The sequence below is a fragment of the Chiloscyllium plagiosum genome, chromosome 31, assembly GCF_004010195.1.
Source record: "Chiloscyllium plagiosum isolate BGI_BamShark_2017 chromosome 31, ASM401019v2, whole genome shotgun sequence".
Classification (NCBI taxonomy): Eukaryota; Metazoa; Chordata; class Chondrichthyes; order Orectolobiformes; family Hemiscylliidae; genus Chiloscyllium; species Chiloscyllium plagiosum.
In genome coordinates, this window is record NC_057740.1 from 6865592 (window position 1) to 6880333 (window position 14742).

Here is a 14742-nt window from a genome sequence, read left to right on the forward strand (position 1 = left end):
GATGAGTCTGACTGAACTCTTGATTTGTTTTATCACATGGTTTCCAAAGCAAAGTAGTATTTTTTTTAAAAGGTTTTAAAGACAAGTTGTGTATCGCATGACAGCCTTGACTTGCCTAAAACCATTCAACTCGAAGGTTTAAAATAGAAAGCATTTCTAAATGTTCTTAAGATTTACTTTTGGTCAACATGAGCTTTACCGTAAGACCAAATTGGTGGAGTGCAACGTCAGTGCATGACTTTATCAATTGATCATATTTGCACTAATGCCACAGTAATTACCAGTGGCTCAAACCAGATTTTATTGGTTATGGAATGTATGCTTATGATTAGCCATAACACCTCTGACCCTAAATATTCTTTTAAACACATTGGTGTTTTCCTCTGCTATTATTAGTATGTGTAGTTTAAGTACAGCAAACAGTGAAAAAAGTGCAGAATTTTAATTAGGAATTAAGTCCATATCGTATGATCATTTCACTGATTCCCAATCACCAAAGGAATTGCTAAATCTTAGTTGCCAGGTAGAATATTGCTTCCTCGATTTACAAATTGTTTTCTTCTTCAACTTGAGAATTTAAATGGCAGCATTTATTTAACTGAGGCAAGCAAGCATAAATCTGACTGCAGTAGCAGATGCTTTATTTCAATCAATGTAGTGTTTTCAGTCATGGTTTCATCAATATTTCATAATGCAAAACTGGTTTACACTGATTTTACAGCAACCCTTTCTGCCTGTTCTTTGGTGTTACTTTCTATTTCAGAGAAATGCTATCAGCATTTCTAACTTCGAAAGTTTGGATATGTCTTTTGTATATGAATCCACTCCATTGCTGGTTGAAAATGTGTTTATCCCTTTAGAGTTTTATGGTAAAGAAGTTAAAATGACTTCTTAGATCAACCATGCAATGTTCTTTTCGCACAAACTAATGCACCATGGTGATTTGTCCATAGTTTCCTTTGGTGCTTAATAAAGCATTTTAAAAATTATGTTCTTCCTAGCAATTTCAATGAATGGATTGAATTTTGTTTGAGCTTTGTAGGAAGTTTACTTGCTTCTGCCTTGAACATAGTGTAAAGCCTCACTGATCGTGATCAATGCCTTAACCACTTTTAATCTGAAACTCTGACAGAATTTGAAGAATATTGGACAATGCCTGACTTCAGTCACTTCACATTTATAACTACATTAGGACTAATTCATTTTGCTGCACAGTCTAATTGTCCTTTTGTATTCCCTGTTGCATAGAATAAGAAGTCATTTAAATGAGAATTGTTTTACTGCAGTCCTCTGTGCACTAAAGGTGAATCTTCATTAATAATATCAGCATTGCTAGATCTTGGTGACTGGGGAATGAGGGGAAGTTCAAATGGAGATGCCAGATTACAGTGCCTCTGAGTCATTTGTTCTATAGATCCTTACTGTGTGATAAGTATTTAGTTCCAGTTATTTTATATTTAGTAGTAAGTGTTCCTGAAGTAGACACCTGAACCTCTGAGTTAGGTGATTCCAAGAGTCCATAATAATTTGAAGGGAATCTCCATCTGGCAATGCGAACAGGTCTGCAGTCATTCTGATGCAGTGTTTGCGTTTATTGCAGAAACTCCCTTCAGTTTCCTCCTCCTAGCTTGGAAGTGGCCAATGTTGACTTAGAATAAAGTGTTCACTGGGTTCCTACTACTTTGTACCTTCTCTCCAGCAGTTGAAAGTGTTTCTAAGAGCAATGTGATGTTTTTACATTGCACTACAATTTTAATTTATTATCAGGAGAACTGTACAAACTATTTGGTAAAATTGTAATCTTAATCTTGCAGTTTAAGCAATAAGAAATTTTGTGTCTTCTAACATTGTGCATCATGTATACCATGAGATGGCCTTGTGAAAACATTTAACAACCAAAGGTCATATTGACATCTCAAAATTAGTGTATTTGGCTGTCTTTGCTCACCATTTTTAACCAAGTAGTCCTACTGTCTATCTGGTACCTAAATTGACCCTTCCACATTTTTATGATTGCTTATATTAAGTAATCAAGTAGTTGTTTCAAGGCACATGTACGCGGTCACATTAGCAGGGGATAGGGTAATATTTATATGGTGATGACTATCAATGCAAGGTTTGTGAAGGTTTGTAGCTCAGGTTGAGGTTTAGGGTGTAGGTTTGCTCGCTGAGCTGTAGTTTTGATGTCCAGACATTTCATTACCTGGCTAGATAACATCATCAGTGGCGACCTCCAAGTGAAGCGAAGCTGTTGTCTCCTGCTTTCTATTTATATCTTTCTCCTGATGGGGTTCCTGAGGTTTGTGGTGGTGTCATTTCCTGTTCGTTTTCTGAGGGGTTGATCGATGGCATCTAGACCTGTGTTTGTTTATGGCGTTGTGGTTGGAGTGCCAGGTCTCCCTCACGACCCTCTCTCCCTTGTAGCCCTACACACAGATGAAAAGAAACCACCATTTCGACTGGGACAACACATCTATCCTGGGACAGGCTAAGCAAAGACATGCCAGAGAATTCCTAGAGGCCTGGCACTCCAAGCACAACGCCATAAACAAACACAGGTCTAGATGCCATCTATCAACCCCTCAGGAAATGACATCACCACAAACCCCCAGGAACCCCATCAGGAGAAAGATATAAATAGAAAGCAGGAGACAATAGCTTCGCTTCACTTGGAGGTCGCCACTGATGATGTTACGTAGCCAGGTAATGAAACGTCTGGATATCAAACTTCCAGCTCAGCGAGCAAACCTACACCCTAAATGACTATCAATAATCAGGCAGATTTATATTACCCTGGATTGAATATAATTTTCTATTCAGTTATATTTAAAAGCTACAGTGGTTGGGAGAGATGTGTTGCTATATCTAGTTCTTAGTACCAGTTTAATTTTTTGTATTGTGATAGTTTAACTGAATTGATCGGCATCATTATCCTTTTTCAGTGATCTAGTGTGAATATATAAATACAAATTGAAATTACAAAACTGAATTGGTACTAGGAACTACTGGTGTGATGATCATCTACAGTTTAATGTGCAGACGTTTCCAATTGGTACAGAACATTGTTGGTGACAATCTGCCTCAAAGATAAAAGAAGGAATTTACTTGCATATGTGTAGCACTGTATCAGTGCTTTTATAAGCAGTAGATATTTCTGAAATGTACTTCTGTTATTGATGGACATCACAGTCAATTTTGTGCAAATGATTATACAAATGAATGACAAAAATGTCCTGTTTGGTGGTGATGGTTGAGAAATAAAAATTGACTAGGACAATGCAGAGCTCTCTTTAGTTACTGCCATAGAATTTTTTTTTCCATCTACAGCCAGAAAGGCAGGGATAAACTTACAGGACCGCATCCAAAATATCGTATCGGTGGCAGTGCAGCACATTTGTCACTATAACACTCAAATCGTGTCCTAGATTTAAGTGCTTAACTTTGATTTCTGAGTTCTTTAGAGGAAGACAATTTTAAACCAAGTCAACATTTTTATTTGGAAAAACCAGTAACGAAATGAAAGTACCTGTGATGCAACACCCTCACATTTTATGAGACATCACCTGCACCCTAGTGTTCAGTTCATCCCAGGGGCCTACGGTCCTAGCACAAGACCTGTCAGAGTGCAGGACCCAGGACAGTCTCCTCAAGTCACCCTACCCTAGGGACAGTTCAGCCTTCAATAAAGTTTGAATAAATAATACTTCAAGTTGGAGTTTGCTGGAGCCGTTTATAAAGCATGACAAATGAAATACTGAAGCTAGAATCTTGGAAATGGGTTTCAAAGCAGGCAGAAGGCTGACCCATGGATAATGAATGTGTGTCCTAGATCAAAATTTAGTATAAATACCCATTGGCTTCAGTTATGAATTTGTGTCAGTGTTTAAGTGACCATATTAGTTGAATTTGTGGGAACAAATGCTAGTTTCTCACTGTCTTGCCAACCACAACCACCCAGGCTATAGCTCAAACAAAACGTAATCAATTTGTTCCTGATCAATCAATACAGATGATATAAAAGACATCTAGGACTGTAATAATTTTCTTTTGTCATAAACGCTGGTATTCTAAGGTGATCATGTTTTAAATTTGAGTTACAGCAAATCTTTAGGAAACCAAATGTGAAATTCCATAATTCAGTTAACCTGTGTGTATCGGAATTAAACTGAAAGTTAACAGATTTTTGTTTCAAATTAAAATTTGTCCAATATTGTAGCAAGAATTCTTCAGCACTTTGCAAACCTCCAGGGCTACAAACACAATATCAGCCAATCAGCATAAATAATGCCTGAGTTGGTTTGATTGGTGGGGTTTGGCTATTATATTTGATCCACTTGTTGTTATTTGAGCAGTTTTCCAAATTGGTATTTCTAAATCATCATATTAGAAAAGATGAAGTATTCTAACAAAAGATCCCAAACAAATCTCTTATTTTTAAATTGTCTGTGTTAAGTTTGGCTTGTGACCCAAAGCTGGAAACTGGTCCAAAGAGTTGAAACCGGATTTGGTTTAAAACTAAAGCAAAACAAAACTGGAAGTCTAGATCTAGTCATCCCAGGTTTGTGAAGAGATCAGACAGTTAACATTTTGAATTCATACTCTTCATTTGCATGCTCATACTTGGACCATTTGACCAGTTTGAATGTTGAGGCCCTAAAGGATTGTGCATGGTGGTTACAACTGTTGTTACCTCATTAATGGATAAATAAATCATTTAATTGAAACAGCAGTTGAGGTCCAATAGATTCATATTAGCCAGGTGTAAATATTGCTATCAAAGGTAACAGGGTGGCTGCAGCATGCTCGATTTTCTATGTCACCGTTTGTTGTTCTGTAAGTTGAACAGGTAAATACTGTTTTGTCCTCTTTGTCTTTGTTGCTGTGTTACACCTGAGACTTTGCCTGTGAATTGGTGCCAAGGTTTGATTTTAACGATCTGAAGTTTGGCTCATTAATTCTCAACTGTGACAGGAATGATTGAATTTGACAACACCCCAACTCCAAATGAAAAACTGAATTTTTGTAAGTTTTGTTTCTGGATTTGAGAGTAATGGAATAATATCCAGAAGCCAAACCTGACATGATAGGCAATCACATCTGTTGAATGCCCTGCATCAAAAATGTGCCCAAAAGAGAAATAACAGTGTTTTTATATTTCGACAAATAGAAATCCATAATATGAACGTAACTTTATTTTGAAAAGTCATCATTCCATATTGTATGTCATCTGTATAGGAACAATTTGTATTGGAGTATTTAGGAACCTTGCTGTACAGATTTTTTTGAATAAGAAGTTGTTTTTATGTCCAGTTTTCACAAAATGCAAAATATGGCTGTACAGTCCAGTGGAACAAACAGCAGGCCTGAAGTATGTAGACTGGAATAAATACTATTTGAAATATTGCTCAGGCTCTTTTATTTTGACATTTACTTAGCCAATGATTTCCGTTTTGAGTGTCTTCATTTTGCACCCAGGTCTGAGAATTGGAAACAAAAGTAAAATAGAGTGGATGCTGGAGATCTGAAATAAAGACATAGTACTGGAGAAGTCAGCAAGTATGGCAGCATCTGTAAAGAGAAAAAACACAGTTAACATTTCAAGTCCAGTTTGTTTCCTGTTCAGAATTGCAGTTCCAAAAAAGAATGATTTGGGACTTGAGACATGAACTCTTACCAGTTGGAAAACTTATTTCATGGAAATAGGTTGCGACATTGCACGTTCTCCCCGTGTCTGCGTGGGTTTCCTCCGGTGCTCCGGTTTCCTCCCATAGTCCAAAGATGTGCAGGTCAGGTGAATTGGACATGCTAAATTGCCCGTAGTGTTAAGTAAGGGGTAAATGTAGGGGTATGGGTGGGTTGCGCTTCGGCGGGTCGATGTGGACTTGTTAGGCCGAAGGGCCTGTTTCCACACTGTAATCTAATCTAATCTAATCTAATCTAATTTAGAAGTCTGGAAATTGGGCTTTGTGCAAAACAGGTAAATAAAATTCTCTAAATGTGTTTGGTTCTAACTTCTAATTGGCTTGGAAGAGAAAGTTTTACAATTACTTATTAGCTGCTTGTGCTGAAATTTAAAAAATTTCAGTTCATCTTTAAATTCTTAAGCCTAAATTAATTACTGACTCCATAATCACCAGAGGTGCCTCCTTCGCCTCACCCATGCTTCTGACTCTGGACTATTTTGTACATTCACTCTTCTTATTGTTGTCAAATGATTTTGGTTGTTTTAGGCCTTTTCTCATTAACTCGAGTTTTTTGACAAAACCTCTGGCTCCTTTTAAAAAAAAAGTTCCTCTCATAACCTCATTTTTCACCCAAGCTTTTGGTCAGCTCTCTCAATTCTGGCACCATGCTGCATAATTTTGATAAATCAACTTTAAAAGGTTTCTGCATCAGATAAATAAGGTTCAGTTCAATGTTCTGATGTGAACTGCCAGCAGCTAGGCATTCATCTTTCAGCCAAGGTTCATGAAATGCTACCACCTTTTCCATGAACTCAATCAGATGCCTTTTGAAAATTTGTGAAGCTGGTGCTTGCCCAAACTAGTACTTCATAATATTTAATCCAGCTACTTCAGGATTTTTTTTTTTGTATGTTTCTTGTGCTTTCCTGAATCTAATCTTTACGAGGAAACAAACCCTTTGCTGCCACTGCTTTGTCTGTCATTATGGCTGTAATAATGTTATTCGGTTTTAATATTTTTATTCTTGTTCTAATAACTCAAGATTTTTAACTGGATCTGCTGCTAGAATAAAACCAAATTAGCATTTATTTGTGGGATCACCAGAGACCAATTCATAAATGCTCATCTTCCTGAAATGAAGCACATACAGCTTTTTATTAGTCTTTCTCTGAGCCATTCGAGAATAGAACAAAGGTCTCATTGTCAAAAACATCGGGATGGGTATATTGAATAGAAATGCTTTGGAGGGATTTAGGTCAGATTGGAATGTCTGGTCGGTGTGGACGAGTTGGACTGAAGGCACTCCATGGCACTTTTTGTTTTGTGATCTGGATAGTGAATAGCACCAGGATATTCTACTGTTGATGAAATCACTGCTGAACCTGTCATTACACTAGCAAATGTCACCAGGAGTAAGAATTCTGACCTATTTCTTTTTCTCAAATCCACTCATGATAATTATACCATGATTGCTGTCCATGTAGTTGGAAACTGAAAATGTTAGTAACATTTCATTAATTCAGGTTGGAAAGACATGATCTTAATGTGATATATAGTGCTAAAGGCCCTGCTACTTAAACCAAAATTATTTAATATTTTTGTCCCTCTTACTCTTGAACTCTTAAATTTATACAGGAATGTCAAGTACCTTATCTATGTAGCCATCTTTATTCCCTCTCTTCTTTGGTTAGACTGGAGAGAGGCATCACAACTAAACCTATGCATGCCTTCATCCAGTATTCACTTTTTAACAAGTGAATGCTGAGCTGTTTAACCCATAGTTGTAGAAACACTCTGGAGCACTCCTGCTGCTGTTGCACTGAGACCAACTAACTCCAAAGAGATTAAGGATCAATTCTGGTAAGTTTCATCCAAGTGGCTTAGAACTACAATTAGTCAGGTGGATATTTATCCAGCTATTTTCCGTGTGAATTATTAAGTAAAGCTGTAGGACCCCTCTTTGAATAATGTGATGTTACTATTTTGAAACTGTCAATAGAAGTTTAATACTGCCTGTGAAACCTTGACAGGAGACTGGGTTTTTTTGGATGGTGAAGTTACTTCACACACTCACTGCCATGGTCTGTCATTTTTTTAAAAAAAAGATATTTTCTCTACCCTATACTGTCTAGTGAAAGCCCTGAGGTACAATTCCATGGATACTATAATGCCCTCTGAACTATGTCTCCCTTCCCCACAAAATTCTTAGGAAATATTTCATGAAGAGTAGTAGTTGAAGTTGCAGAGCATCTTGATGTAAATGGGCATACTGAAATCATCGATGAACAAAGGTTTACATGGAATTGACCATCAAGTTGCGCCTTAGCAGTGATTTAAAAGATTGAGACCAAGTTGGAAGAGGCACAGATTAGTGAGATTTGTAAATGCAAGTATTGGGATTTAAAATAAGTACTACTTGACATTTCAAAATTCAGACCCCCTTAACCAAGGGATATGACCATCAACTGCATAGTTCAAAACTAAACCTCTGTTCTGGATGTTTAATTTGTCCATTTTTATTGTTTTTGTTAACGTTGTATTAAGTTCTCATGATACATTAACAAGTGGAGCTGATAGAAAGGACTAAAACACCAAATCTGTTAACCGCACAAACAACTAAATTGATTTTTAAAAACCTTGAGTTGATTGAGTCTTTTGAATGTTAGGTACAAACATGATTTTAATGTTTTATGTGCATGTGTTCATCTCTTTGATGACCCCGGTGAGTTTAGGTATATTTACATTCCCTCCAATAGCTCATGCAGTATCATGTGTATGCCAAATCTCTCTGCAAATCATTGCCTTTATATCAATGAAAAAATGTACCAGCAATGTGATATAATGCCATGAGAATCAGTGTTCTAGATTCATAGACCTCAGTTGAACAGCTAATAATGCCACAAAGTAGCCTGACCCTTTAATGGTGATTTCTCCAAGCAGAATAGATCCTCACCTAAGATCTATAAATACTTCTCAGTAAGGTCACGTTACAATCCTAAATAGGAGGGCAAAATTTAATTTGCAATTGGCTAGGTACAAGCAACTTATGTTGATGAAGTGAGGGTCCCAGGCACTTAGAGAATAAAGCCACATAATTTCAGTTTCAAATGAGGAATCATAAACTACTATACAAAGTTGGAATAGTAATACAGTCTGCAATGACCATACAATTTTTTTCTAATATCCCCAGAATTAATTTGAGGTAAATATGGGTAGCAGGCATACCATTGTCGAACATTCCACAGAACATCTCAAATAGCACATAAGATCAAGACAGTTACCATGGATTTATAAGAGTTAAAGAGTCATCCATTCTCCAAAAACATCAGAATTCTGAAGTTTCAATTTTAATAATTGGTATTGAAACTCTTGAGTCACTCCATCATAAAGTGCCTTAATGACTGCTTACATTCTGGTATTTTGCCTCTTCCAGGGTCTAAACTCTCTTGGATTCTGGGAACTATACTGCAACTTTTCACAGACTGCAGACATCAAGCCAGTACTGTCCCTGAATGTTTGTTTTTTCCCTGAGCTTTAATTTTGTTCAGTTGCACCAACTGACTTTGAGAACTCTCTTTCTTTCTTGAGTTAATTGCACAGAATTATTCAGTTATTCTTGGAACTTCTACCTCTGCCTCAACTGCACAATCCATATAGTTCAGTTGCTTTCTCAACAATCTCAAACATGGAGACTTTTGTCTCATGATGTTGTACTGTGTCCAACTCCAGAAACTTATATCCTTTGAACTGTTTTTAGTTACTTGAACAATTTTGATCTGTTGAAAGCCTTGTAACAAATTTCGACCAGCAGGCTTGAATATAGTCACCTGGCAATTGTTGGAACACCTGATTTCCTGAATGTTACAATATTCATAATTGGAAACAAGAACAAGTGGAATTCATCACAGACAGCAGATAACCATTCGGGAAAGATCCTCAGTGATTTCTCCTTTTTTCTCCTGTAGATGTCGAGGCAGCTTTTAAAGATGGTTGTGGTTAGCTAAATCACCATAGACTAAGTAGTAAAGTTGACAACTTACGTTCTCAGTATTGCACGTGTTATTTGAAGTATTAGTGCAACATTTCTCAAGTCTGTCCTTTAACTCTACTCAGATGCTGAGTATATGACTCTGTTAAAACATGCACCCGGAGATGCAAGATAGCATTCTATGCTTACTCAGCCCATTTGGTTTGCCTGTACTTTGGGGATTCGGTTGATGTCTCACCTGATATCACAGCAGAGATGAGAAATTCTGGGTTTCAAACTTTTTCTCTTTCATAATCCATTTGATCACCATCTTTGATGTCCTTTCACAAATCATAGAATTATGCAATATAGGCTATTGAGCCTGTATCAACTCAAAGGCAAACCAGTTAGTCCAATGCCACTGCAAACTACTTTTTCAAATTAATGTTGAAATTTCCACCACCAATTTAGGCAACGCATTCAGTAATCATTTTGCTATGTCCAGGTTCCCATTAACTGTCTCCAGTTGACTCCAGTGAAGGCCATGGACTGTTTACTGTATTGACCCTTTGTTTTATTTTTGATCGTAGGATGTGGATGTCTCTGGCTAAACTAGTACTTATTGACGATCCGTCATTGCCATTGTTCTGGATTCACGTGTAGTCTAGAAAGGGTAAAGATGGCAGATTCCCTTTCTAAAGGCAATTGGTGAGCAATCAACAGTGTTTACATGGTTGCCATTTGGCAAGCGTTTAGTTCCAGATTTTCATTGAATTCAAATACCAATATCGGCATGGTGGAATTTGTACTCTGGTTCCCAGAACATTAACCTGGGCACCTGGATTACTAGCGCCCTGCCACTATTCCAACACTTCTCAGTTGACATTCTCCTCTGTTGAAAGCCCAAGAAGTTTTACCAAAAAGTTGGAGTTTCTAAGTTGCATCAGAACCAGAGAAAACACTGTAAGGAAGCAATAAAATGCATTTACAGGATTGATTGTAATGTAAATCCGCAATGCCTTTCCCCTATCCATTTTCCATCTAACTAACTGTACCCAATCAAGTGAGAAAAATTCAGATCACTAGAAGTGGCACTTAATTTTGGATATAGCTTAGCTATTCTTCCCATTACACTTTTACATTGAGCCTCTTGGGAACATATGCTACTTCATTACACTGTCATAGAGTTAATGATACCTCAAAATTATTTGTCAATGATGTTAATACAGACTGGAGTTTCACGTTTGGATTTTGCAGCATTATGTGAAATTGTTGCTTTATAATGTGATGTCTGATGTAATTGGATATGATCAGTTAGAGGGCTTGAATGATCTCTCTCTGTAATTTTTGCTTTGCTTTTTTGCTTTTCCCATCCTGTTTCTGTATCTTTTGTTTTCTCGTGTGCTTCTCTGTTCCTGACTTCCCTCTTTCTCTCTTCCTCTGCTTGTATTTTTCTTGCTTTCTTCTGGATGATAAATAATGAATATCTGGCAGGGTATAGTGAAGAAAGAAGTTACAATATGATAGGGTTGTGGGGGGGGAGAAACAAAGTCCCTCACAAACTCCCTTCCACTGTCCTTCAATGTCACTAATATTCTCTTTATCCCATCACTTAGATTAAGTTGTGCATTTATTCACTGCCACCTCTATGCCACAAGCCTTGTAAAGCCCCATTCTTACATGGGTTATGCTAACTAGATTCTGGCATATTGTGAAGTGTTATGAAGATGTGGATGTACTGTACCTTGAAGAAAGTTAAAAGCTAGCAGAACTACTTGACAGCACCAAGTGTTCCGAACAAGATATAATGTAACATTTTGGTCCAGCAGCTAGTGTAGCTGATTGCCTGGAGACAAAAACAAATTTGAATGAGGCCAATCCGTTTAAATTATACCCAAAAGAAAACCAAACTCTGTTCAAGTTTGAATTTAGTATATTGACAATATTAAAAGCCAATGACACAATCTGATGTTTTGGGGGTGTGAGACCAGGGGAAATTGAACAGTTGGGAGAGAACTGCCAAGCTACCAGCACATGCAGACTGCTTGGAGAATAGCTCTCTTAAAGATATCTTTATCTATCAGCAACCTGTGAAATACAATTCCTAAGAATAAGAAAAGAAGTCTGGAAGATACAAAGAGAAGATTCAACACCTGGCTGGTTTTGAAATTTGAATTTTTGGTAAATCTTAATTGGGGGTTTTATCGGACTAGTATTGTAGAAGGGGAAGGTAAAAGATAGGTTAGAGAAAGGAGTTGTAAATAATTGTTAGTTAATTATTCTCTGTATACTTTAAGAAATAAAGTTGTTAATTTTTACTTTAAATAGTGACCTTTGGAATAGTTCTTGCCCTCTCAAATTTTCAGATTACAGCACAGATTTACCTGTGTTTGTAACAGTTTGGGAGAATCCTCTGAATGTAAACCAGCAACACAGAAAAGACTTATCCCCTTTTTGTCATCTGTGAAAATTTGAGAGGCCAAGAACTATCCCAAAGGTCACGATTTAAAGTAAAAATTAACTATATTTCTTAAAAGTATAACAGAGAACAACTATTTACAACTCCTTTCTCTAACCTGTCTTTTACCTTCCCCTTCTACAATATTAATCTGATAAAACCTCCTGATTAAGATTTACCAAAAATTCAAATTTCGAAACCAGCCAGCTGTCGAATCTTCTCTTTGTATCTTTGTCGTCTTTTCTTCTTCGGGATTTGTTTCACAGGTCAGTGTTAGATAAAGGTACCTTGAAGAGAGTTATTCTCTGGGCAGCCTGCAAATGCTGGTCACTTGGCAGTTCTCCCCCAACTGTTCACTTTGCCCTGGTCATGTACCCTCAAAGCATTGGATTTAATATTGTCAATGTACGAAGTTCAACCTTGATTGGAGTTTGTTTTTTTTTTGGTAGGGGGATATAATTTGAACTGATTGGCCTAATTCAAATTTGTTTTTGTCTCCAGGCAACCAGCTACACTAGCTGCTGGACCAAAACATTACATTATATCTTGTTCAGAGCACTTGGTGCTGCCAGGTAGTTCTGCTAGCTTTTACCTTATTTAAAGGTAGAGTACACCCACATCATCTTAACACAAGATCAAAAATCTGTCCTTGGATGGTCAAGTCACCAACCGACCTCTTCGCAATTTTAGTTGACCAAACCACCACCACTGTGTAAACATCATGCCTGAATGACAGCATAACTATTGAAGGAGGGAAGTATGTAATTCATGTCAATACTCACACCTGCTTTCTGACGTAGGGCAATAGAATCGTTCAAACTTATCCATATCCCACTGTTCTCAGGTTGTTGTCAGACAATTCTATATTTGCCTTTGTACCTTCTCAACCTGTGGCTTTCTCCCACCTCCAGCCAATTTTTTTTTAAAAGTATGTAAGCGTTAATTCTTCAATTAGAAAATAACTTCTGCATTTATTAGACTTTGTTAAAGATAAATAGTCTCTAATCTTCTCTTTCCCAGATTGAAAATAACAAGGTTTTGCCATTATTTGAAAATTACTTCTTCAAAAAAAATCTCTTGTCCAGCCAAATAGTAATTACAAGGCTGTCTGTTATGCATTCCTTCAAGCACTGTTGCCTTTTCTCTCTTCAACTGTGCTTTTGTCCATCCCCACATGTGAGATTGTCAAGAGCCTATGACAATTGAAAATGTCAGTAGAAAGCTGCTACAAACCTTTAATAAGAAGGAGCACACTAATTACTAAGACCATAAATTTATTTGAGTATAAACTTCAAAGCCTAAGAAAGGGGGTTTAAAGCATATATCTCGCATCTTGAGCACTTTACTGGTCCCCTTTTTGAAATTGCCACTCATGCTGAGGGGCAGCACAGTGGCTCAGTGGTTTGAGTCATGAGTGTGTTGCTGGGAAAGCAACTGTTGTTTTAGTTCTTAGCACTGCTGCCTGCCAGACCCAGGTTCGATTCCAGCCTTGGGCGACTGTCCACATGGAGTTGTCAAATTCTCCCCATGTCTGCGTTGGCTTCCTCCAGGTGCTCCGGTTTCTTTGCAAAATTCAAAGATGTGCAGGTTAGGTGAATTGGCCAAGCTAAATTGCCCATAGTGTTCAAGGATATGTAGGGTAGGTGCAATTGTCAGTGGTAAATGTAGAGCATTAGGTTTGTGGAATGGGTCCGGGTGGGTTACTCTTCGGAGTGTCATTGTGGACTTGTTGGGCCAAAGGACCTGGATCTACACTGTAGGGATTCTATTCTATTCAGTGTGTTCTCCTGAGACTCCTCTCTCTTGAGCATCTTCTCCCTTCTACAATGTTTCTCTAGAGTAAGTTAGGACATTTTTCAAGTTTATATTTTTTCTAATTAATAGAATAAAATACATTTTATATAATTAATTTTAATTAACATAATGTCAACAAAAATAAGTGATTATTAGTCTCTAATTACAACATTTTAACTAGCATTAACATTAAAGAGTTTGGTCCTTTTCTCTTCCACGACTTAGGATAAGTTCTGAAAGTTATAGTCGAAGTAAATCTACAAAATTGCAATGTTTATATTTTTTTCCCCTGTTAAACAACTTAGTTTTTTTTTAAATCTCAAAATGCAAATTCAGCTCATTATCTTATATTTGAACTTATCTTTGGTAGACAGAGCCTTCCACCAAAAACTTTGATAAAAGGTGTGGAAAAAATGGACAGTTCACTTGGTAAACATATTTTTGTTCACATTATTTTGTGGAGGTGCTGCATTTTGGGAAAGCAAATCTTAGCAGGACTTATACACTTAATGGTAAGGTCCTAGGGAGTGTTGCTGAACAAAGAGACCTTGGAGTGCAGGTTCATAGCTCCTTGAAAGTGGAGTCGCAGGTAGATAGGATAGTGAAGAAGGCGTTTGGTATGCTTTCCGTTATTGGTCAGAGTATTGAGTACAGGAGTTGGGAGGTCATGTTGCGGCTGTACAGGACATTGGTTAGGCCACTGTTGGAATATTGCGTGCAATTCTGGTCTCCTTCCTATCGGAAAGATGTTGTGAAACTTGAAAGGGTTCAGAAAAGATTTACAAGGATGTTGCCAGGGTTGGAGGACCTGAGCTATAGGGAGAGGCTGAACAGACTGG

The 14742-nt window shown here is 37.3% G+C and overlaps 1 long non-coding RNA gene across 1 annotated transcript in view; it reads left to right on the forward strand.

Annotated features, from left to right (window-relative positions):
* The first annotated feature begins 5876 nt into the window (after window positions 1-5876).
* Window positions 5877-14742, forward strand: part of LOC122565192 — a 39465-nt gene continuing 30599 nt past the window's right edge. Inside the window, exon 1 of the long non-coding RNA XR_006316109.1 lies at window positions 5877-10359. This is a non-coding gene — a long non-coding RNA (uncharacterized LOC122565192). The remainder of the gene's footprint in view (window positions 10360-14742) is intronic.